We start from the raw sequence: 23,078 nt of genomic DNA, 5'->3' as shown, positions 1-23,078 counted from the left end.
ATATATGTGGTATTATGATCATATATTGCTATGTATTGTATATAATTATGTATCATATTATATATTTCTCATATATATTTGGTTTTTGTGCACAGTTCCTTGCTCCCAGCTCCTCAAACCCTTGGAATTTCCTGAACAATAAGAGCAACGGGAACATCTTAATATTTGGTCTCTTGCTTCAGGAACTGAGGAGTTTCTGAATTGCTTCAGAGCCGTAAAAGTGAAATGGGTGTCTTGTTATTCATAACAAACCCCTTTCTGCCAGGATTGGGTTTATGTTAATGAGGTGACTTTCAGAAAGCACCTTAGGATGGGGGTGGGTTGCCAAGGGAACCAACTCTGACTAGAGGGTTGGAAATTTCAGTCCTATGCCTTGATTTGAGGGAGGGGAGGGGCTGGAGATTGAATCATTCACCAATGGCTAGTGATTTAATCAATCGTGACTATGTTATGAAGCCTCCATAAAAACCCAAAAGGACTGGGTTCAGAGAGTTTCCAGGTTGGTGAGCACATGGAGACTGGGAAGAATGCTGGAGAGGGTATGGAAGTTTCCTGCTCTTTCCCCAGACCTCACACTATGTATCTCTTCATCTGGCTGTTGATTCATATCCTTTATCACAACCTTTACTGGTAAACAGAAGTGTTTCCCTGAATTCTGTGAGCTGCTCTAGCAAACAGATCAAACCTAAGGAGGTTGTTGAAATCTCCAACCTTTAGAGAATCAGAAGCACAGGTAATAATAACCTGGGACTCCCAACTAGTGTCTGAATTTGGGGGGTTGGGGGGCAGTCTTGTAGGGCTGAACCCTTAACCGGTGGAATCTGACACTAGCTCTGGATAGAGAGTGTCAGCACTGAGTCGAATTCTCAAGACACCCTGTTGGCGTCCAAGAGTTGCTTGGTGTTGTGAGGGGAGCTATCCCCACCCTGTTGGAATTGGGTCTGGGAACACCAACTCTAAAAAAGAGGTCAGGGTCAGTGTCATGAGTGGGTCATCCACAGGAAGATTGTCCAGGAAGGTAAGAGGAGGGTATATGATGGAAAGAATATGGTAATGTTCGTTCCAGGATGTCCAGTGAATGCAAAGGAGTGGCGATGAAGGGCATCTAGAGATGACTGTGAAGAGATTTATCTGTCTGAGGATGAGAGCGTCAAAAGAGGAGGAGGTATTGATGAAAGGAAGTCCAGAAGATACAGTGCGGAGTCTGGAAACTTCTACCAGCTTTCTTTACCCCATTTTATACGGAGTGTGAGTGAATGAAGAAACAATAGTTTTGCTAACTCATGTGCAGCCGGTGGACCAGCAGTGTCCGTAATCACCTGGGAGCTGCTCGAGATGCAGAATCTCCGGTCCTACCCCTGACCTACTGGATCAGAATCTGCATTTTATCCAGATCTCTGGGTGATTTAGATATGTAAGACAACTCAAGAAGGACTGAAGGAAGTGCCGTTATCAGAGGAAAGCTAAGGTTTAGTGAAGGAGTAAAAGAAGCTTTCCAAAAGATGGGTTAACAAGGCCTAGCAACGTGTGTAATTCACCTAAGTTGGAGAACTAACCAGTTACAGTTGGAACTAAAGTATGAACTGCTTAAGACTTCTCACCACTGGTGGGGTGAACCCAGGGAGATGATCTTTGTTCTGACTTAGCTTCGGGTCTGCCTGGCTGTGGCTGCTCGGGCAGTTGGTGAATCTTTCTGGAAGGTTCTTCTTAGGGAAGAACATCGGTGCTTGTTGTCTGTAGCTTGGGTTGTGGCTGAGGCCTGGTGGAGTGGCTTGGAATAACGAGGCTTTCTTGCTATGTAACAGAATCCTTGTTGGAAGGCAATGTGAACATTTCCTGTTAGTTGATGAGATAAATCCTTCATGAGGTGATCTGCTTTGAGACAATAGTTAAGTGTGCAAAGGTGGTGTCCGCAAAGGTCTTTACAGAACTTTTCCCCCAGAGATTTTGAGGTGGGTCTGGGAAAAAGTTGAAGATGTCAACAAAAGAGGACAAAGGTGCCTCCAGCCAAAAACTCCTCAAAGTTGCCTTTAGCCTTTCAAAACTTTACTGCTTTTTCTTTCTGTATTCGTTTTACTAGCTTCATCATTTCCCCTTCCAAATAAGAGGTGAATATTAATCTACGCAATATTAATTAAAATACCCTAAAAACCCAAAGTCTTAAAACTTAAACGAGTATAATGGATACTGGCTGAACATATGTGCATGTAATAGTATCAATATTGAAAGCCCCTGCTGTGAGAAGCCATAGCAAAGCATTTTTCGCAGACTTACTTCTGGGATCACTAATGATTAATTAGTGTGTATCATAATGTAAAGCAAATGTCACCCTAGCTACCTGGGGTTGCTGTCATTGGAGAGTGGAGCGATTTCCTGTTGATCACCAACGGTAAAATGAAAACTGCCTGCCATCTTGTGGAAGACGGTGGGTATCTCACGCCCCGCGTAAAAAGCAAGCTAAGTCTCTTAGATTCGTGCAGGTTCTCTTGGGGGTTTTCATGGATGCATTGTTTCCCGTAGCTAAGTGTAGTAAGAAGTAAAATGGAGATGATCACTTCTCAATTAAAAATTGCACCATTGCATTTGCTTGCTCATCACGGATTTCGAAACGGAGGCATTCAGCCCGCACAGTGAACGGGCAGTGTCTTTGCATCGGGTGGCTGCTTCTCAAAGAACCGTGAGTTGGCCTGACCTGCTCGGCTTCTTGGCCGGCCCCGGGAGAAGCCGCAGCTGCGTGAGTGTTTCAGGCCGCCGGCTGCGAGGAGGCAGTGCCGGCTGCGCAGTGGCCCACCCGGTGTCCCGCCCGCGGCTCCTGTCGTTTTCCACGGAAGCAGAAGCCGTGGCGCGTTCAGGAGTTTAACCTGCTCCTCAGGGGCCTTCAAATGGCTCTGCTCAGGCAGCCATCGGCTCGGCTGATGACTGTAACTCGCTCAATCCCAGGAAAATGTGTGTCCTGGGGAACAAATAGTTATTCCCTGACTCCAGTCACAATTGAGAAAACAATTGAATCAGTAAAGGGCCGCTTTGAGACAGGCCAGTGGAGCCGTAGAGGGAATTGGTGTTTGGAAGAGCAGGAAAATCACCGTCCGCAAGTTCCTTAACAGGTGGTTTGGGTCAATTTGAGGTGGGAGGGAGTTAAGTGGCTGTTTCGTTAAATTGACTGGTCAATTTAGTCAAAATGGTCAATTTGGTAAACTTGTATAGACCCAGTCAGCGTCCTTTTCAGAGGTACATGGACAAGCTAGATCCACTCCCATCTCACAGCCACAGTCCTTCGTCCTTAGGAGTATGTTTTATCTGTTCATCTCTCTGCTTGTCTATTGTCTTTAAATATCAAACGGACTTCTAGCTTTCAAATTCATGTATGTATTCCTGACTTTCTTTAGTAGTGCAGGAGCTAATATTAGTGATATCAAAAATTATTTTAAGAATATGGAAGGAGGGATGCCTGGGTGGCTCAGTGGGTTAAGCCTCTACCTTTGGCTCAGGTCATGATCTCAGGATCCTGGGATCCAGCCCCGCATCAGGCTCTCTGCTCAGCAGGGAGCCTGCTTCCCCTCTCTCTCCGCCTGCCTCTCTGCTTTCTTGTGATCTCTGTCTGTCAAATAAATGAATAAATAATCTTTAAAAAAAGAAAAGAACTTGAAATTATTTTTGCTACTTTGTGGCCTATATTTTAGTTGAAGGGCTTCCACGCAAGCTTTCCACAACAAATAATTATAGAGTCATCTAAAATAAGAGGACACTCTCAAACACATATTACTCAGGAACCAGGTTATATATGAGCATGTAGTCAAAACTTACATTTCTTCAATGAGAAACTGCGTAATTGTATCATCAGAAATGAAAGGAATAAAAAATACTTCATTCACTCAGTAGAAAATAGATCATTTGGTGACTTTTCCTTTATGTTTTCTTTTATCCAATTTCTTGTAAGAATTTCAGAATGTGCCCCCTCCTTATAAATTCTGATTCAAGCATTTTTATCCCGGTTAGTTCCCTAGAAATGAGAACTACGTCTCCCAGGAACCTCCGTAGCATTTTGACACAATAATGGCCAATGGTAAAGAAAACAACTCAGGTTTGTCGTGGTAATGTCATTCTCTCTGGGTATGTGGCACAAGTGTCCTTTTTCTTGAGACAACAAGCATGAAACCTGATGTGCAAGTTGAGGCTAAACTAACAGGAAAAAGTTCTCATTTCCAGTTACGCTCTTGATAAAGTGTGAGTTTTAAATGTACGTTCTTTTCAAATATGGACGTAGCTATGTATTTTACCTGTAAGAATAAGTGTCAACCATGGGTATTTCAATTTTTTAAAGGTACTTAGAATTTATTAAAGAGCTGGAATTTGGGGAACCAAAATAAGAATTTATGTTTTCCAGCTGGGCTAAAGCTTTCTGATGGGTGGAATATATTCTAGGTCCAAAAAGCACAGTGGTGAGAAGAAATAAATTGCTTCCCAACTGCTGAAAGAGTATAATACTCCTCAGTTTGATTTTAACAAGCCGCTGTTAAGGCTGTTCTAGGGCCATTCAAACTGTGGGTCTTCGCTTTCCCTCAGCATTAGATGATACACATCATTTAATAAGAGCAAGTTCATTAAATGTTTTACCCTTTATAATTTCAGGCTACTGGTGATGGACAGAACCGTATTATAATAGGCAGTGGAAGTTATTGGTATAAACTGTTTTTTTTTTTCAGTCATTAGGAAACACTGAGTAGCACACTTAAGGTTATGCTACCCTGGGGCACGGCTATTATACTTTTAACTAATGGAAATATTCTACTAGTCCTGAAACTACTATGCATTTTATTTGTTTATTAAAATAGTGTTTAAAACTACATGTTTGTTACAGAAGATTACACACTAAAGCAGAAAGCGGCAAAAATAACCTCCTTCTATAGGGAAGGACCAGAACTGATAACGAATCTATCTGCAATTTAAATTTCTTTTTCTCTAGGTATTATCTCAGGTCCTCTTTGTGTGTTTTCTCCTGTTTTTCTTTGTGTTAGCTGTGGCTTGTGCAGTCTGAACACTGTGCCTCGCCTTTGGCCCCCAATTGAAGTAGGCTTCATGACATCAGCGCCATCTTGTTTCTCCTCCTGATGTGTCTTTGATATGCAGTTTCATTTGGTGTCATTGTTTAGCTTAAGTGGTTGTCACTTGGGAAAGTCTGTGGAAATCTTCAATTCATCCAATCAGGACTGGCTGGGAAAAATATCGCTGGCTAATACAGACAGCCCCATGTTTGGTTACTCAAGAATTGCAAGTAAATTTCAGCCCTGATTAGAAAGAAAATCTTTGGGGGTCACACAGCCGCCAAGGTAGGGGGGAGGTGCGGAGATGGTTGGAGAGGCTTAGATGAGAAAATCTCCCAACAGGAACGACTTCAGGTGTCTAATATTTGTAGTCTTTAGAAAGGGGCATTTGAGAGGTGAGAAGAGCCTGATACCTTACTGAGAGAGAGGACGCTGATTATACAAGAGCCGTGATTATATAAGTAGTGAAAAATTGAGTCAATCAGTTGGGTATTTTGAATTCATGACATCAAACAACTGATCTGGCTCTTCTCCACCCCCACTCCTGAGGGGACCAAAAGGACTGGTTGTAGACAGAGCCGCTCACGCCACTGTTCAGTCTCAGGTTTGTGCTGATGGTCACAGTGCAGGCTAGGGATGTGATTACATCTACCAGACACTGGCAAGCATTTTGCTTTGTTTTGTTTTTATTTCTTTCTTTGTTTTGTCAATTCAGACAAAAGCCTGGGCAGTTGAGTAGAAAAAATACCAGTTAAAACAGTCATTTGCCTGGTCTCCCTCCATTTACTGAAGAGTTCCACAAAGCAAACTGCTTCAGTAGAACTGTATACAGGCTCAGTCTGATCGTGTCGCTGGGACCAGACGCAGGAATAAGAATTAGAACTTGAGTTGTACATTTACTGACAACAAATGTTGACGGCATGACCCAGTTGGCAGGGATGCTGAGGTTGATTTAGGTTCCATTGTTCATTCATTCATCCACAATATATTTTTTCTTTTTTTTTTTTAAAGAACTAATTGGCTTTATTAAGTGATTCATGAAGCAGGTGGCGTCCCATCTAACAAGTCGAGGGGAGCTCTCTTCTCATCCACAATATTTCTTGAGCATCTACTATGTGGCATTCACTCTGCTGATGGCGAACAGGACAGATCTGTTGCTAGGACATAGAGGCATTAAGGAAGAAAATTACAATACAGTGTGTTAAAAATGAGTAACTCTCTTTGACTTCGTAAAAACCTTCTGCGGGGCACTTGGGTGGCTCAGTCGTTAAGCGTCTGCCTTTGGCTCAGGTGAAGATGCCAGGACCGTGGGATCAAGCCCCGCATCAGGCTCCCTGCTCCTTGGGGAGCCTGCTTCTCCCTCTCCCACTTCCCCACTTGTGTTCATCCCTCGCTGTGTCTTTCTTTGTCAAATAAATAAATAAAATCTTTAAAAAAAAAAACAAAAACAGGGGCACCTGGGTGGCTCAGTGGGTTAAGCCGCTGCCTTCGGCTCAGGTCATGATCTCGGGGTCCTGGGATCGAGTCCCGCATCGGGCTCTCTGCTCAGCAGGGAGCCTGCTTCCCTCTCTCTCTCTCTCTCTCTCTCTCTCTCTGCCTGCCTCTCCATCTACTTGTGATCTCTGTCAAATAAATAAATAAAATCTTTAAAAAACAAACAAAAAAAAAAAAACAAAAACCCAAAAACAAAAAACCTTCTTCCTTTCTTCAACCCCTATTTTTCTCAGGCAAAATGGTTAGTGCCTGCTTCCCACACTCTCTCCCATCAGGTGACACTTTGAAATTCCAGAATGTTCTAACACTAACACTTCCGTGTTATGTGTCAGCACTTATTTCACATCAACTTGAAACCGCCACCGAGTCTGGGAGCACACATGAAGGATTTCTCTGTGGCTAGTTCCACAAAGGAAATCAATTGTGCTCTAGCCCCAGCACCTGTGTGTTGACTTTGCTTGCAGAATATACTGTCCTGCCTGTGAAGTGCGAAAGGACCTCTAATGGGCAGACTTCCTAGCCCTGCTGCGACTGGGTGTGCTCTTACTGTCCTCTTACATCTGCAGGGTGTGCAGATCCCCCAGCCGCCATCTCCTGCCTGAGAACAGCTTGAGACACTATAGCAATCACCGCCACTTTGGAAGGCACCAGAGGGGTGTGCCTCTGTGTGTTGGGAGTGTCCGCTCCAGGGGTAGCTCGACAAAGTGAAGACCTCCTCAATTCGGTCAGTCAAAACAGAAAACATTGGCTTTGGCCAATGCTAGAAGTGAATTGTCAACAAGATCATCTTCAATAAGAGAAATTATTCCCTTTATTTCTGTAACCTTGTATCCTCCCACTCAACACACACACACACATACACACTCTCTCTCTCTCTCTTCCCTTTTAGGACTGAAACCTTCCTGATTTGGCTCTCAGTAATCTCTTCCTCCAACCCACTTTTGTTCAAATCGCTCACTCGACACTTTGACCCTAGCTATAGTGTTGTTAATACAAGTCCTATCCTTCCCTCACATCTGGCATCTAACGTTTGAGCACATTTTTTTTTTTTTTTTGGCTTTATTTTTGAAATATGTCCAGAGTTTGACTACTTATTACCATCTTCACAACCACTATCCTGGTCCAAGCCACCATCACTTCCCTTCTAAATTACGGCGATAATTTTTTAACTGGCATTCCTGTTTGTACAGCCTATTTTATCCACAGCTGCCAGAGTAATTCTTTTAAAACAGAAGGTAGTTTGTTACTCCTCTGCTTGGAACTCACTATTGTCTTCCCATTGTCCTTAGTTATAGAACAAATTATTTACTGCGGCGTCCAGGGCCTTACATAATCTACGCCATCTCTGATCTCATTTTGTACAGCTTTCCCCTCTGTTCACTAAACTCTAGCCACAATGGTCTTCTTTTTGGCTCAAACATGGCCAAGCTCATTCATAACTCAGAGCCTTCGTATTGGTGATTCTGTCTGCCTGTTTCAACCTAACTGTCCCCAGACCTTACGGCTTGCTTCCTCGCCTCATTCTGATCTCAGCTCGAATGAACCCCTGCCTCTCAAGCTTCACTTGATTAGCTCTTTCTCATCATTTGGGTCTCAGCTCAAGAATCCTCTCCTCAGAAAAGCCTACTTTGCCCTATCTATAGTAATTTTTCCCTCCACTCTACACATATTAAAAGTAGATTACTCGTTATCATTACATCACATAATTTGAAATTTTCTTGCTTACTTATTCCTCATTTACTGTCTGCCCATCCCTCTTCTAGAACGTGCCTTCCATGAAGACAGGGGCCATCTACTCTGTTACTCACTGTATCCCTAGCACCTAGAACATTTTCTGACATATAGGAGGTATGCAGTCAGTATTGTTGAATGAATGAACAATTGAATGAATGAATGCTCTGTAGCAGGCACAGTCATACAAAGAATTGCTGCAAAAAAAGGAAATTGGATGAATACGTGATCTGAATAATGCACATGGATTATGCTGGATGTGCTTTTATTTCAAGGTAAGCGTTTCCTTCTGTCGTCGTGAGGTGTACCAGGAGTAGCCAGAGGAAAAACTGCAGTTGAGGTTCACAACTGATAAAAGTCTTAAAAATTTCACTGCTATGGCATGCCAAAAGGTGTTAGTATTCTGCCCACCATGCATGAAATGCTCTCCAAGGAGTGGTAAGTTTCCTGAGGAGACTCCCCTTGCAACTTTCCCTGCATATCCTCTTTCCTGCTTGATCTGTCAAATTTTTTTTTAAAGATTTTATTTATTTACTTGACTGACAGAGATCACAGGTAGGCAGAGAGAGAGGGGGAAGCAGGCTCCCTGCTGAGCAGAGAGCCCAATGTGGGGCTCGATCCCAGGACCCTGAGATCATGACCTGAGCCAGAGGCAGAGGCTTTAACCCACTGAGCCACCCAGGCGCCCCTGATCTGTCAAATTCTAAAGAGAAACATGGCTAGCATGAAGCTAGTGGGGAATCATTTACTGTGAAAAGGCCCCTCCAACTAAGCACCACATTTCCTCCTCCTCTGCCATAACTTCACGTCACCACCACCATTAACCCAAGGAGGAGGGAGATTGTCCTGGATACTATGATGTACTAGCTAAACGCCCCATTTGATACTGAGCCACTCGTCGCCTAGATGGCTAGGAATGCTGGCCGCTGATGACTCACAGCTGAGTCTCTCTCCAGGCTCTGGCTTCATCTCAAGGAACCACCTCACCTAGCATTACACCTTTCCCCTGGAGAACAGCTCCTGTCTGGAGACTTGATGTAAGACTATGGGACCTGGTCCCCTTGCCTCAGTTCAGGACAACTTTGAAGGGCCATCCCAACTCTATAACCCACTGTTGGATTGTCTGAAACCTCTGTTGCAACTGCACGGTGGTTTAAGTTCTTCCTGTGTCCAGTCCTGCCTCCCCGGTTCTCTTAAAGGTGTCGCTCTGTGAGAACCATCCCCCTCCCCTCCAAAACTCCTGTATACAGATTCCATGTCCCAGTGTATTTCCTAAGGAATCTGACTTAAGACTTGGTTCTAGGAAGAAAACTCTAAAATGGGATTTGGGGAAGTGGATTACCCACCAGCAAGCTCAAATGAAAACCATTTCACTGGCGGTAGGTGGAATTCTAACATCCATTCGTGGCATCATGTAGCTGTGAAATTGTTTCAGCTTTTATCAGTGGTGAACTGGGATGTAATACCAGAGGAAGTGAAGACACTAGCAGGAACAGTATCTTGTGCATTTGAGGGTTTGGGTGAACTAATAATTATAAGGACTGGGGAACTGGATGGCTTTTTGTTTTAGAGAGGGAGGTGGGGGAGGGACAGAGGGAGAGAGAATCCTAAGCAGGCTCCATGCCCAGCACATGAGCCCAAGCTGGGCCTCGATCTCACAACCCCAAGATCATGACCTGAGTGGAAATCAAGACTCAGACACTTAAGAGCCTGGGCCACCCAGGCATCCCTGGACGGCTTTTTCTAGATGCTACTGATGCTTTTGACAAAGACAATGAAAGACTAATGAGGACTAGTAGCTGATTTAAGGTGGAGTGTGAATGCCAAATATCCTTGGCCGCATATAAAGAGATTCTCATCTCTTTCATCTGGAAGGTAGAAAAAGTTGGCGATGGAGGCTGTGACGTAACTACAAGGATCTCGGGATTCCAGATAAGGCTGAATTCTCAACCCTGGTAAGTCAGTTATGCCAAGGTCAGGACAGTGATGGAAAGAAGCAGTACTCCGAGGCTTGGGATAAGGCACCTAGATCCATGCGCTCTAAATTCTTGACTTCCAAAATTGCCCCAAACTTGCTGTGCCTTAGAAGTGAGCTACTCCGGGGCGCCTGGGTGGCTCAGTGGGTTAAAGCCTCTGCCTTTGGCTCAGGTCATGATCTCAGGGTCCTGGGATCGAGCCCCACATTGGGCTCTCTGCTCAGCAGGGAGCCTGCTTCCCCCTCTCTCTCTGCCTGCCTCTCTGCCTACTTGTGATCTCTGTCTGTCAAATAAATAAATAAAAAAAAAATCTAAAAAAAAAAAAAGAAGTGAGCTACTCCTTGTTGAAGCCTTTCTGCCTGTACTTTCTGTCTTGCAAGAAAACATGTACCCCTATCTCCTCAGAATCTATCCCCAGTTCCCATCCTGGTCGCCAGACCCATGACTTAAAATGGACATTACCCAGTTGTGGAAGTGCGAGGCCTCTTAAGGGAGAAAAGCGACTGTATACCAAAGGAGCCACAGGACCCATTCACCATGGATTGACAGAGGCCGGGGGGTATATACGGTACTGGGTCCTAACTGTGCTAGATCAAGAGGAGCAAAACATAAAGTTGGACCAATGAGAATGTGTTAATGTAAGACCGCTTTACTAAGACAGAGAACTTAGTCTGTCAAGGACCCTGCAAGATAGTGCCAACGTGCTGCTGGGACGACTCTTAGAAGCTTGGGAAAAGTGACCATCAGACATAAAATGAAATAAAAATGCTAGAAATTGCATGGGAGATGGTGGAAGAAGGAAAGAGAAATCTCCAGAATTGGTCATGCCAGTGGAAGGGAACACACCGGAAAACCAGAAAACCCACCAGAGCTGAAGTTTAGAGAGGTTAAGATTCTTATTCAATGTATCCTGGGTAGTAACAGAACTGGGCACCTAGGTTTTCTGCTTAGGAAGTCTAGGGATCTTTTCAGTACACTAAACTTGCCTTTTGAAATGCAAGAAAGAGAAAACATAGGTGAATTAAAGACACAGTAGGGAGTAAAGAAAAGCATTCAAACAGACATTTTCAGATACGTGCATGTTTTTTTTAAAATTTGTTTTTCTCCCTTAAAAATTTTAGCTGACACTTGTAAAATGATTTGATCACCGCCAATTCTTTTTCCGAGAAATCCAAGGCAACAAAGAAGTAATATTTATGGGGAGCCTACTATGTGTCAAACTCTGTGCAAGATGATTTACAGAATTAGTTCTTTGAATCTTTGGTTACCCTGTTATTTTACAAATGAGAAAATTGTGGTTCAGAGGGGATAAATAACTTTCCCGGAGTTCCATAGCTTACAAGGACCTGTGCTGGGATTTCAGCCCAGGTTGTCTGACTTTCAAGTGTTTGTTACAACGATTAATCAATCAATTAATGCAGAAGCATTTAAGTGGCCCCAATTATGAGCTCAGCATTGTAAAGGTATATATAAGAAATATAAGCTAGGATCCCTGGCCTCAGAGGCTTGATAACTTATATGGAGAGGTAAAAGATTAGGATTAATTGGTAAATTATGTGGCATAGACTCGTAACCTTAAATGTATGACCTTGGATCAGCAACATTTTCATCACCTGGGAGCCCAACTGAAATACAGAATCTCGGGCCACCAGCCCAGCCCTGCATTTTAATAAAATCCTCTGGTGACTTGCATACATAGTAAAGTTAGAGACTTTCTCGTATAGATCAGTGCTACAGGGAGAAGGCAGGAGGGGCCAAGGAGAAAATGGCTGGAGCCAGGTTATGCAGTGGGGAAGGATGAATGTTACATTCCCTGTTTTCTGCAAATTAGCTTGTCTCTTGTGAAAGCCATTTCTAGTCTCCAGAGGGCCTGGGAAGGCCAGTCTGAGACAAGTGATGGGAGGTTAGAGGTAGGTACAGTTCTGTTTGCTCGAAGTATGAAGGAAGGATTCAGGGAAGCGGTATAGGGAACCAAGGAGTGGTGGACATGCAGGGGCGCCCACAGGGTTCCAATTCCACCAACGGGAATGGAGAACACAAAGATTCATTTACACTCTTACTCTGCATCCTTCCCTTCCCTCTTCCCTTGCATGATCACCCCCTCAGGAGGCAGAGAAGGGGCTGAGAGACCGCTAGCTGGCAGTCTCGCGTGCGCGCGTGTGCGTGCGTGTGTGGGTGTGTGTGTATGCACACACGCGAATCACTGTGTCTTTGGATGTGTGCGTACATGCTTAAGCCTCTACCTCTGGACTCCTTTAATGCTAGGCCTAATTGGTGCATTTTAATAATAAAGTCTCTTTCCAGATAAGCTCATACCGCAAAGCTGCATTTTCTTTCGTAAAGCTGAGTATAACTGGTCTTCAGTACAATTTCCATTTGCACTAGGGACTTCAGAACATTAAATGTCTTACTCTTAACCAAGCACCATTCTAATTAGGAAAAAATTGCATCAGGGAGCCATGTGAATGTCTGAGAAGAACGCATTCATCCTTGATTTTGATATTTTAAAATATAGCAGATTGCAGAAATGCAGATTACAACGTGTATATAGTGTTAAAATTGCTTTTGCCATTATAAAGATAAAAATAGCTCTTGGTTCAAATTTCCTGCTGCTTCTTTCTAAATGAAGGAGTTAAATACTGAAAAGCAGGTGGATGCTGCCGCTCCTTTAGAATGAGCTGAATAGGGTTGATGGCAGGAGCTACAGGGAAGCTATTGAGGCTGCAGATGCATATGCTGCCCTTACTTCCCACAAAGTTCAAAGTGGGGTGAAGCTGCCCGGGTAATTGGCTATGAAATAGCAAACCCTCTGGATAAAAATGGCCCTTGTACTTAATTGCCCATGGTTCTGGGCAGCGGGTAGCCACCTGGTTGATTAGTGACCCTACCTATATTCACAACCACCCAAGTTTAAGTGCAAGTGCAATTGTTAGGACACTGGCACCGAGTTCAATCAGGGGCCTTGGAGTCTCAATCAGTTCTGACCACCCCAGGTCCAGATCCCCCACCTTCCAGATCTAAGCAGATGGTCCTACAAAGCCCCCAGGCAAAAGCCCATTTTATAATTGCGCAGGGTGAGGACATGCATATTTGTAAAATAGCAGCTACAATAGCAACAACTGTGATGAGAAAAAAGGCATTTTCTGTGTATAGCACTTAATAATTTGCCGAGCCCTTTTCCTGGAATGTCTATTATGGCCTTCACAATAAGCTTGTAACATGGGGCTGATAGTGCCCATTTTTTAGTTGGATAAATTAAGACTCAGTGAGGGTAAGTGAGTTTCACAAGGCTGCACAACTAGTGGGCAACAGAACTGCACTCAAATATGCATCTTTCAACACTAAATTCAGTCTTTATTCACCATAGTAATTTGCCCTGGTTCCGTCCTTCCTCACAGTTCTGCGGGACTGCTTTCACCCCAGAATACCTTTGAGGGGGAGATAGCCATGTGTGAGTCATACACAGGCTTCCGGTCTATGACTCAGCCAGTCACAGTGACTGTCATTTAATCCCTAATACTCAAGCATCATAGCCTGCTCTGAAGAAGTAAAAATGGCTAACACTTCGTGTTAGTGTTATACTAAGTGTTATACTAAGCGTTTCACATGTATTTACCCATTTAAACCTTATCTTGCAACTAACTCTATCGTTTAAGTTTTTTTTTACCAGCTCTTGCCTTAATTTTATTTTTTCCAACTTCATTGAGATATAAGTGACATATAATATTGTATAACTTAAGGTGTACAGCTTCTTGATTTAATACATTTTTGTATTACTCTCTGATTATCACCATAGTGTTAGCTAACGTCTCCATCATGACACATGATTACCATTTCTTTTTGGTAGAAACTTTGAAATATATAGTACAGTATTGTTATCTATAACGGAAATGCTGTGCTGTTTGATTCCCAGAACTTATACATCTTTTAACTGGAAGTTGATACCCTTTGATGAACCTTTCCCCATTTCCCCCAACCCCCCAGCCCATGGTAACTACCATTGTACTCTCTGTTTCTAAGAGTTTGGCTTTTTAAGATTGTACATGGAAGTCATATCGTATAGTATTTATCTTTCTCTGTCTGACTTATTTCACTTGGCATAATGACCCCAAGGACTATCCAAGTTGTCACAAATGGCAGGATTTCATTTTTTCTCATGGCTGTGTATGTATGTGTGTGTATGTATGTATATATGTTTGTATGCATGTATGGATATATCTATATCTATATATCTATATATATATGTATATATAGATATCTTCTCTTTTTATCCATTGATAGACACTTAGGTTGTTTCCATATCTTGGCTATTGTGAATCCTGCTGCAATAAATATGAGCATATAGATATCTCTTTGATGCCTATTTTCATTTCCTTTGGATATATACCCAGAAGTGGGATTGCTAGAACATATGGGGCTTTATTTTTAGTTTTTTTGAGGAGCCTCCATACTGTTTGCTATAGTGGCTTCACCAAATTACATTCCCAGCAACAGTACACGAGGGTTCCCTTTTCTCCACATCCTCACCGACATTGTCATCTCTTGTCTTTTTGATGACAGCCATTCTGACAGTTGTGTGTGGTTTTGGTTTCTATTTCCCTGAACTCATTGATTAGTTCAGCCTTTTGCTTAGGTCTTTAGGACTTTCTGTTATAATATACCATCTGCAAATAAAGACAGTTTTACTTTTCCTTTTCTGATTTGGATGACTCTTTTCCCTTTCTTTTGCTGGATTGCTGTGGCTAGGACTGCCGGTGCTATATTGAGTAAGAGTGGTGAGAGTGGACATCCTTATCTTGTTCATGATCTTGGAGGAAAAACTTTCAGACCTTTACCATTGAGTATGATGTTAGTGGTGGGCTTGTCACATGACCTTCATTGTGTTATGACATGTTCCTTCCACACCCAGTTTGTTGAGAGATTTTACCATGAAAAGATGCTATATTTTGCCTAGTGCTTTTTCTACAGCTATTGAGATGGGCATATTATTTTTGTTTTTCATTCTATTAATGTGTTATAGCACATGTATTCATTTACATTTGTTTAACCATCCTAGCATCCCAGGGATAAAACCCAGTTGATCGTGGTGTGTGATCCCTTTATCGTGCTGTTGAATTTAGTTTGCTAGTTTGTTGGGAATTTTTGCACCTCTGTTCATCAGGGATATTAGTCTGTAGTTTTCTTGCAGTATCCTCATCTGGCTTTGGGATCAGGGTAATGCTGGCCTCATAATATGAGTTTGGGAGTATTCCCTCCTCTTCAGTTTTTTGGAAGAGTTTGAGAAGGATCGGTCTTAATTCTTCTTTAAATGTTTGGTAGAATTCACCAGTGAAAACATCTGGTGCTATGATTTTGTTTGGAGGTTGTTGAATAGTGATTCAATCTCCTTAGTTGTTATTAGTCTGTTCATATTTTATTTTCTTGCTGGCTCAGTCTTGGCAAGTTTTATGTTCCTAAGAATTCAAACATTTCTTCTAGATTATCCAGTTTGTTGGCATATAATTATTCACAGTAGTCTTTTATGAACCTTGTAGGTGTTTTTTTAAATCTCCATTTTATAGTGGAAGAAACTGCAGCACAGAGAGATTAAGTAATTTGTCCAAGGTTATATTGTGCCAGAGCCGGGATAGAAACCCAGGCAGTGTGGTCCCTGAGTCTACCATTTTAGCACTATGCAAAATCACTTCTCTGGCAGAATTTGGAAATCCATCCACAGATCTAAGACACATGTCCCAAACTGATCCATAACAATCCTATAAATGCCCCAGCAATATGTATCACTTCTATTGAATTGGAGTGAGAGGCATGAGGGTAGATGGCCAGAGGTTGCCATGTTGAAGTGAAGGAAGAGATGAAACTAAAATTAGGGGGTAAATACCCTAAAATTGGCACCTGCATGGTACCAGGTATTACATTAGTTAATTCACGTATGTCTTCTTTCATCTTCATGATATTATAAGACCTATTTTTTAAGCGAGGAAACTGAGGCTCATTGAGTTTAAGTAAATTGTCTAACATAGCTAATAAGTGGCACATCCATGATTGCATCTTAGGCAGCCTGACTTTTTTTTTTTTGAAGAAAGAGAGAGGTGTGGGTTCAGGGGCAAAGGGAGAGGGAGAGAGAATCTTAAGCAGGCTCCACATGCAGTGGGGAATCTGATGTGGGGCTTGATCTCATGACCCCGACGAGATCATGACCTGAGCCAAAATCAAAGGCTTAACTGACTGAGCCACCGAAGTGCCCCATTGGCGGTCTGATTTTAGAGCTTGGCCACTTGACAATATCAGGGTCACATAATGACAGTCATTAAACATTATCACTTACTGGGCACATGCCACGTGCCAGGCATTACTTTGAATACTTTATCCACAGTAGCTTGCTTAATCTTCACAGCAACCCTATGAAGCCAGTATTATCATTATTCCTATTTTGAAGATAAGAAAAAAAGATACAGATCCAGTAAGTGGTGAAACCAGGATTTGAACCCACTCTTGCTTATGTCCAAGGTTGTTTCCAATACAGGGGAGATGGTGGAAAGCTGAGCTGAGCCTCTGATTGCCCAGGGACACTGCTGGCTATTTGCCTAGCTGACTCTGGGGGTTTAAAAAGAACTTGTTAAAAAGCAGAAGCTTGGGGGCGCCTGGGTGGCTCAGTCGTTAAAGTGTCTGCCTTTGGCTCAGGTCATGATCCTGGGGTCCTGAGATCCATCCCCCCGTTGAGCCCCCCATCGAGCCCCACATTGGGCTCCCTGCTGGGCGGAAAGCCTGCTTATCCCTCTCCTACTACCCCACTCCTGTGTTCCCTCTCTCGCTGTGTCTCTCTCTGTCAAATAAATAAAATCTTAAAAAAAAACAAAAACGCAGAGGCTTGGATTTTCTCCCTAATCAACATCCCAACAATAAGGTAGTGGTCACTACTTCAGTGTAACCTTCCTCTTGCCAAAGAGTGGGCCATCTTGTGCTCATCTCTGAGTGCCCCTGGCATCTAAAAAACATTTTTTATTAATGGATATGGTAGTGGTAATGTCCATAAATATAGGTACATAAGTGAAAGTGGTCATAAGTCATTCTTATCTGCTTCTTAAAGCAGGTTTCCTAAGGATTTCTCCTCATTAGGTTTCATTCATTTTATGCAATTGAAAACTATATCTTTTCTTTATAAATCAGAACAAAACAACTGATACTCTCAAAGGCAATCTTTTGGTTAATTCCATCTAATCCCCTTCACAGTTACTGAGATTTTTCTGTATTTTGTTTTATTTTTAGTTTTTCACATATGCTTAGGTATAGGTGTAGAATTAAACCACTATCAATAAGGAAGCTGGATTTTTGACAGCAGTGTTTCCAACAGTTTAGAAGTTAAGACATAGGTTGTAGAACCAAATTGCCTGGCTTCAAACCCCAGCTCTCTAACTAGCTGGGAGACCTTGGGCTGTCTGTGTAACTTGTCTTTGCCTCAGTTACCCATCTGTAGAATGAGAACAATAACATTATTTCCTTGTAGCCTTGTTAGGATTGGATGAGTAAATACATACAGGTGCTTTAAACAGCATTTCAGTGGTAAAACCTCAATATATATCAGCTATTATTTTATTAGTTGAGGCCACAAGAAGATAACAACTAAGGAGGCCCTGAGGGACTGTACCAATGATATTTTCCCTTGGTGGAAGACAGGTGAGGGTGGGTTATATCTTTAGGGCAATAAAGGGGATAAGTGTCTTATGTTGGGACTGGCCTAGATTGATCAATGTCTTAGATGGGAGAATGGCTTTGAGGTGGTAGTCACGACGAAGACTGCCATGTTCTAGAATAATTGCATAATTGGATCAGGTTTTTTTATTTTTCATTTTTTATTAACATATAATGTATTATTAGCCCCAGGGGTACAGGTCTATGAATTGCCAGGTTTACACACTTCACAGCACTCACCATAGCACATACCTTCCCCAATGTCCATAACCCAACCACCCTCTTCCTACCCCCTTCCCCCCGGCAATCCTCAGTTTGTTTTGTGAGATTAAGAGTCTCTTATGGTTTGTCTCCCTCCCGATCCCATCTTGTTTCATTTATTCCTTTCCTAGCCCCCAAACCCCCCATATTGCCTCTCAACTTCCTCATACCAGGGAGATCATATGATAGTTGTCTTTCTCTGATTGACTTATTTCGCTCAGCATAATACCCTCTAGATCCATCCATGTCATCACAAATGGCAAGATTTCATTTGTTTTGATGGCTGCATAGTATTCCATTGTGTGTGTGTGTGTGTGTGTGTACACACACACACATAATACACACCACACCTTCTTTATCCATTCATCTGTTGATGGACATCTAGGTTCTTTCCATAGTCTGGCTATTGTGGACATTTCTGCTATAAACATTTGGGTGCATGTGCCTCTTCAGATCACTACATTTGTATCTTTAGGGTATATACCCAGTAGTGAGATTGCTGGGTTGTAGGGTAGCTCTATTTTCAACTTTTTGAGGAACCTCCATGCTGTTTTCCAGAGGGGCTGCACCAGCTTGCATTACCACCAACAGTGTAGGAGGGTTCCCCTTTCTCCACATCCTCGCCAGCGTCCGTTGTTTCCTGACTTGTTAATTTTAGCCATTCTGATTGGTGTGAGGTGGTAGCTCATTGTGGTTTTGATTTGTATTTCCCTGTGCATCAGGGTTTCTGATCTTGCTGTTGACTAAAGACTGTTAAAGCTGAGATCTAGGATGAGATCTGACACAGATTAACTCACATTAAATGTTGAATGAGTGACTGTAGTATATACAATATATTTAAACACACCAGTTAGTAAATTAGAGCATATATTTTGTCCCTTACTAATGTCAGTGTCATGAAAGTTACTTAGTTTCTTTACCTAAGTAGCCCAGCATTTAATTGAGAAAACAACGGGCTTATAGACTTTAGGTTAAGTCCCAAGATGAGTTTTATGACAGAATCAGTGTCAGTTCCCTGCCAATATCTACTTGGTATTCATCTCTTGTGAGTTGAACATTTTTTCTTCTTTCTTGCCAAGGGATCAGGCTCATATTATTGATGCTATAAGTCAAAAGTGCTACAGAGTTAAAGCCCTTGGAAACAGCCCTGAACTATTTGGACCACACATGTAATTCCTTACTAATATCTACATCATGAAAACTGCGATATTTCTTTACCTAAATAACCTTCCATGTAATACAACCTTCACTCAACTGGAGAAAACAGCGTCTTAGGGATTTGGGGCCAGATCCCAAGGCAAGTCTTGTTCCAGAATCAGCTGAGTGTTTGAGGGAAAACTAAGTACAATCATGATGAAATGCCCTCTCCCCAAAATATATTTGGATCTCAACATTCTGGTCTAGGAGAGCCTCAAATGAACTTCAGTATAAAGGTGCGGTTGTGTATTATAATGGACCCAAACAGCATCTTGTACTTCTCCACATCTTTTGCAAGGAAGGAGAAGAAAGTCTATGCGATGAACCAGAGGCCTACCTCTCAGGGAAGTCTGCCCAGCTGCCTGAAGTCTTGAAGTCTTGCCTCACTTGCTATGGAGGAGTGGGGAACTAGAAAAAAGAAAAAGGAGCAATAGAAAACAACATGCACAGCAACAGCCCTACTCTTTCAGTTCTAGTTTAGAGGAAGAAAAGACATTTGGGAAGAAAAATGAGCATTTTGTTTTCACAGATCAGTTAAATGGTTTCTGGTTATTTTCCAGCACATAATATTTTCTATCTTGGTTCGAGTTCCCCTCACCAACACAGACCCTGAAATAAGGATTCCAGTGCAAGCAGTCTGTTGGGAGGTGATCCCAGTAAGCACTGAAAGGGAAATAGTCCCGTGTGACGGCGAAGGAAAAGAAGTCCATAAAATTTGTGCTAATCAAGCCAGTTAGCCACGGTGGACAACCGGAACTCAGTCCTTCTGGGGAACCCTGGGAGACGGTAAAGAATACTCCAGAGTTATCTCAGCGGAGGGAAAATAAGCTGTAGTATACCGTTGACCATTGAATGACACGGCTTTAAACTCTGCAAATCCACTCATATGTGGCTTTCTTCTTGAATAAGTACAGTACAGTACCCTAAATGTATTTTCTCTTATGATTTTCTTAACATTTCCTTTTCTCTAGCTTACTTTATTGTAAGAATATAGTACTTCATACATATAAAATGTGTTTATCAACTGTTTATGTTATCAGTAAGGCTTCTGGTCAACAGTAGGCTATTACAGTTAAGGTTTCAGGCAGTCAAAAGTTATGTGCAGACTTTTGACTGTTTGGAAGGTGAGCACTCTTACCCCCTGCATTGTTCAAGGTTCAGTTGTATGTCCACTGACTCCCCGTTTGACTTCAGGCAGCTGGGCAACTTCCCTGAGAGGTAGGCCTCTGGTTCATCTCATAGACTTTCTTCTCCTTCCTTGCGAAAGATGCGGAAAAGTACAAGATGCTATTTGGGTCCATTATAATACACAACCCCACCTTTATATCGAAGTTCATTTGAGGCTCTCCTAGACCAGAATGTCGAGATCCAAATATATTTTGGGGAGAGGGCATTTCATCATGATTGTACTTAGTTTTCCCTCAAACACTCAGCTGATTCTGGAACAAGACTCGCCTTGGGATCTGGCCAAAAATCCCTAAGACGCTGTTTTCTCCAGTTGAGTGAAGGTTGTATTACATGGAAGGTTATTTAGGTAAAGAAATAGCGCAGTTTTCATGATGTAGATATTAGTAAGGAATTACATATGTGGTCCAAACACACACAGTCTTGCTTTTCCCGGTTCACATGATAGGAACAGTCTCTGTCTGAGTCCTCCCTGACAATGTAATTTTTTCTATCACAAGACATAGGCATTGAGCAAAGGCTAGCTCCAGAGCAACTTTCCTATTTTTTCACTTTTGTTCCATTCGTTTCCAAAGAATCAATTCTCAGTGTATGCCAGTGCATGAAGAAGAGGAGATTAAGAATGGTTTCACTGTGCAACTTTACAAATCTGGTAAGGTTTACAGTTATTAGAAACCTTAGCAACCCACTCTATATTAACTGAGCCAGGAGGAGCAGTGTCAGTGTATCATGTCAGTGTATCATGGGGTGCTGTTTCTCCTAAGGCTGTTGTAGGAAAGAAAGAAAGTAAAGATATGGTTTTTCTTGAGCTCATAGCTCTGAGAAGAATGTAACTTGGTCAGATTTGGCTTTGAGCTTCTGACTTGCTATTTCTCAGTGCCGGAAAGTGCTTTGGGTGAGTATGTATCCTATGCCCTTTCTTTGTGAGTCCCTAGAACTCTACAGGTACAGGTTAACTCCCATCACTTTATCCAATCTGGATAAATTAAGGATTAGACAAAGGAAGGAAAACCATTATCTGTTTTCTTCCCAAGCAAAAGATAAATGTCTAAATGTTTAGTCAATTAGTAACCTCTGCTCATTTCCAATCACAGGATTGTGGTGTGTGAAGTGTAGGAAAAGAAAAGAGAAAAATTAGTTGCTGTTTTGTAGAAGCCTGAGAATGTCTCTTAAAAGAAACAACGGAAAAGCGGGCGCCTGGGTGGCTCAGTGGGTTAAGCCTCTGCTTTCGGCTCAGGTCATGATCTCAGGGTCCTGGGATCGAGCCCCGCATTGGGCTCTCTGCTCAGCAGTGAGCCTGCTTCCCCCTCTCTCTGCCTGCCTTTCTGCCTACTTGTGATCTCTCTCTCTCTGTCAAATGAATGAATAAAATCTTTGAAAAAAACTAAAAAAAAAAAAAAAGGAAAGAAACAATGGAAAAGCGATCTTTTGTCTTTCTGTGACTTTTTCACTTAGTATAAAACCCTCTGGGTCGGGGGCACCTGGGTGGCTCAGTGGGTTAAGCCTCTGCCTTCGGCTCAGGTCATGATCCCTGAGTCCTGGGATCAAGCCCCACATTGGGCTCTCTGCTCGGCAGGGAGCCTCCTTCCCCCTCTCTCTCTGCCTGCCTCTCTGCCTACTTGCAATCTCTCTCTGTCAAATAAATAAAATCTTTAAAAAAATACCCTCTGGGTCCATATAGTCAATGATATTATAATAACGTTGTTTGGTGGCAGATGGTGACTACACTTACAGTGGTGAGCACTGAGTCTCCTCCAGAACTGTTGAATCACTAAGTTGTATACCGGCAAGTAGTATAACACTATGTGTTAACTGTACTTCAGTAAAAAATAAAGAAAATGTCCACTCCTATACTTCCCCCCTTCAAAAAGAGTGATCTTTTAAAAATGAAGGGAAACAAAGTGCCTGGGTGGCTCAGTCGTTAAGCATCTGCCTTCATCTCAGCTCATGATCCCAGGGCCCTGGGACTAAGTTTCTCATCGGGCTCCTGGCTCAGTAGGGAGCCTGCTTCTCCCTCGGATCCTCCCCACTCTCGTTCTTTCTTTCTATCACTCTCTCTCTCTCATAAATAAATAAAACCTTAAAAAATAAATAAAACTAAAGGGAAACATGTTACTGGAAAATATAAAACAATTGCAGAACTATAGCAATATAACATTGACAGTGAACCTGGAAGTCCCCCACCATGGTGTCCTAACCAATAGAGGAAACTCCTCTTGAATTCTGAGCCCTTCCAGTGGCGGCATCTTCACCATCTCCTCAAGACAGCCACTCCATCTCTGGAGAGCTCTAATGGTTAGAAAAGTATTCCTGATACTGAGCCATATACTGCATATGAAGATGCTAGGAAAAAACCAAGCAAGCCATTTTTGCTAACAAAAGATTCCAAGGCACTGTCTTTATGATGAGCAACTCATGTTAAACCAGTTTAATTTCCTTCTGCGATAGAGTTGCAGGTCTCGCATAAAGAGGAAAGCAATCCGCGGATGACACATCTGGACTT

At 42.5% G+C, this 23,078-nt stretch overlaps 1 protein-coding gene across 2 annotated transcripts in view; it reads left to right on the top strand.

The window, feature by feature from the left end:
* The first annotated feature begins 1,066 nt into the window (after positions 1-1,066).
* Positions 1,067-23,078, top strand: part of LOC125092198 (putative MAGE domain-containing protein MAGEA13P) — a 420,768-nt gene continuing 398,756 nt past the window's right edge. The window contains exon 1 of one of the 2 annotated variants that reach the window (XM_047716563.1): positions 1,067-1,248. The gene's annotated coding sequence lies outside the window, so the exon portion shown is untranslated. Of the gene's footprint in view, positions 1,249-8,573; positions 8,706-23,078 lie in introns of those variants that run through there. The other variant, XM_047716562.1, reaches the window with a different exon arrangement.

Source organism: Lutra lutra, chromosome X (assembly GCF_902655055.1).
Source record: "Lutra lutra chromosome X, mLutLut1.2, whole genome shotgun sequence".
Taxonomy (NCBI): domain Eukaryota; kingdom Metazoa; phylum Chordata; class Mammalia; order Carnivora; family Mustelidae; genus Lutra; species Lutra lutra.
Note: the sequence above shows the minus strand (reverse complement) of the source record. Positions and strands in the feature narration are given on the sequence as shown.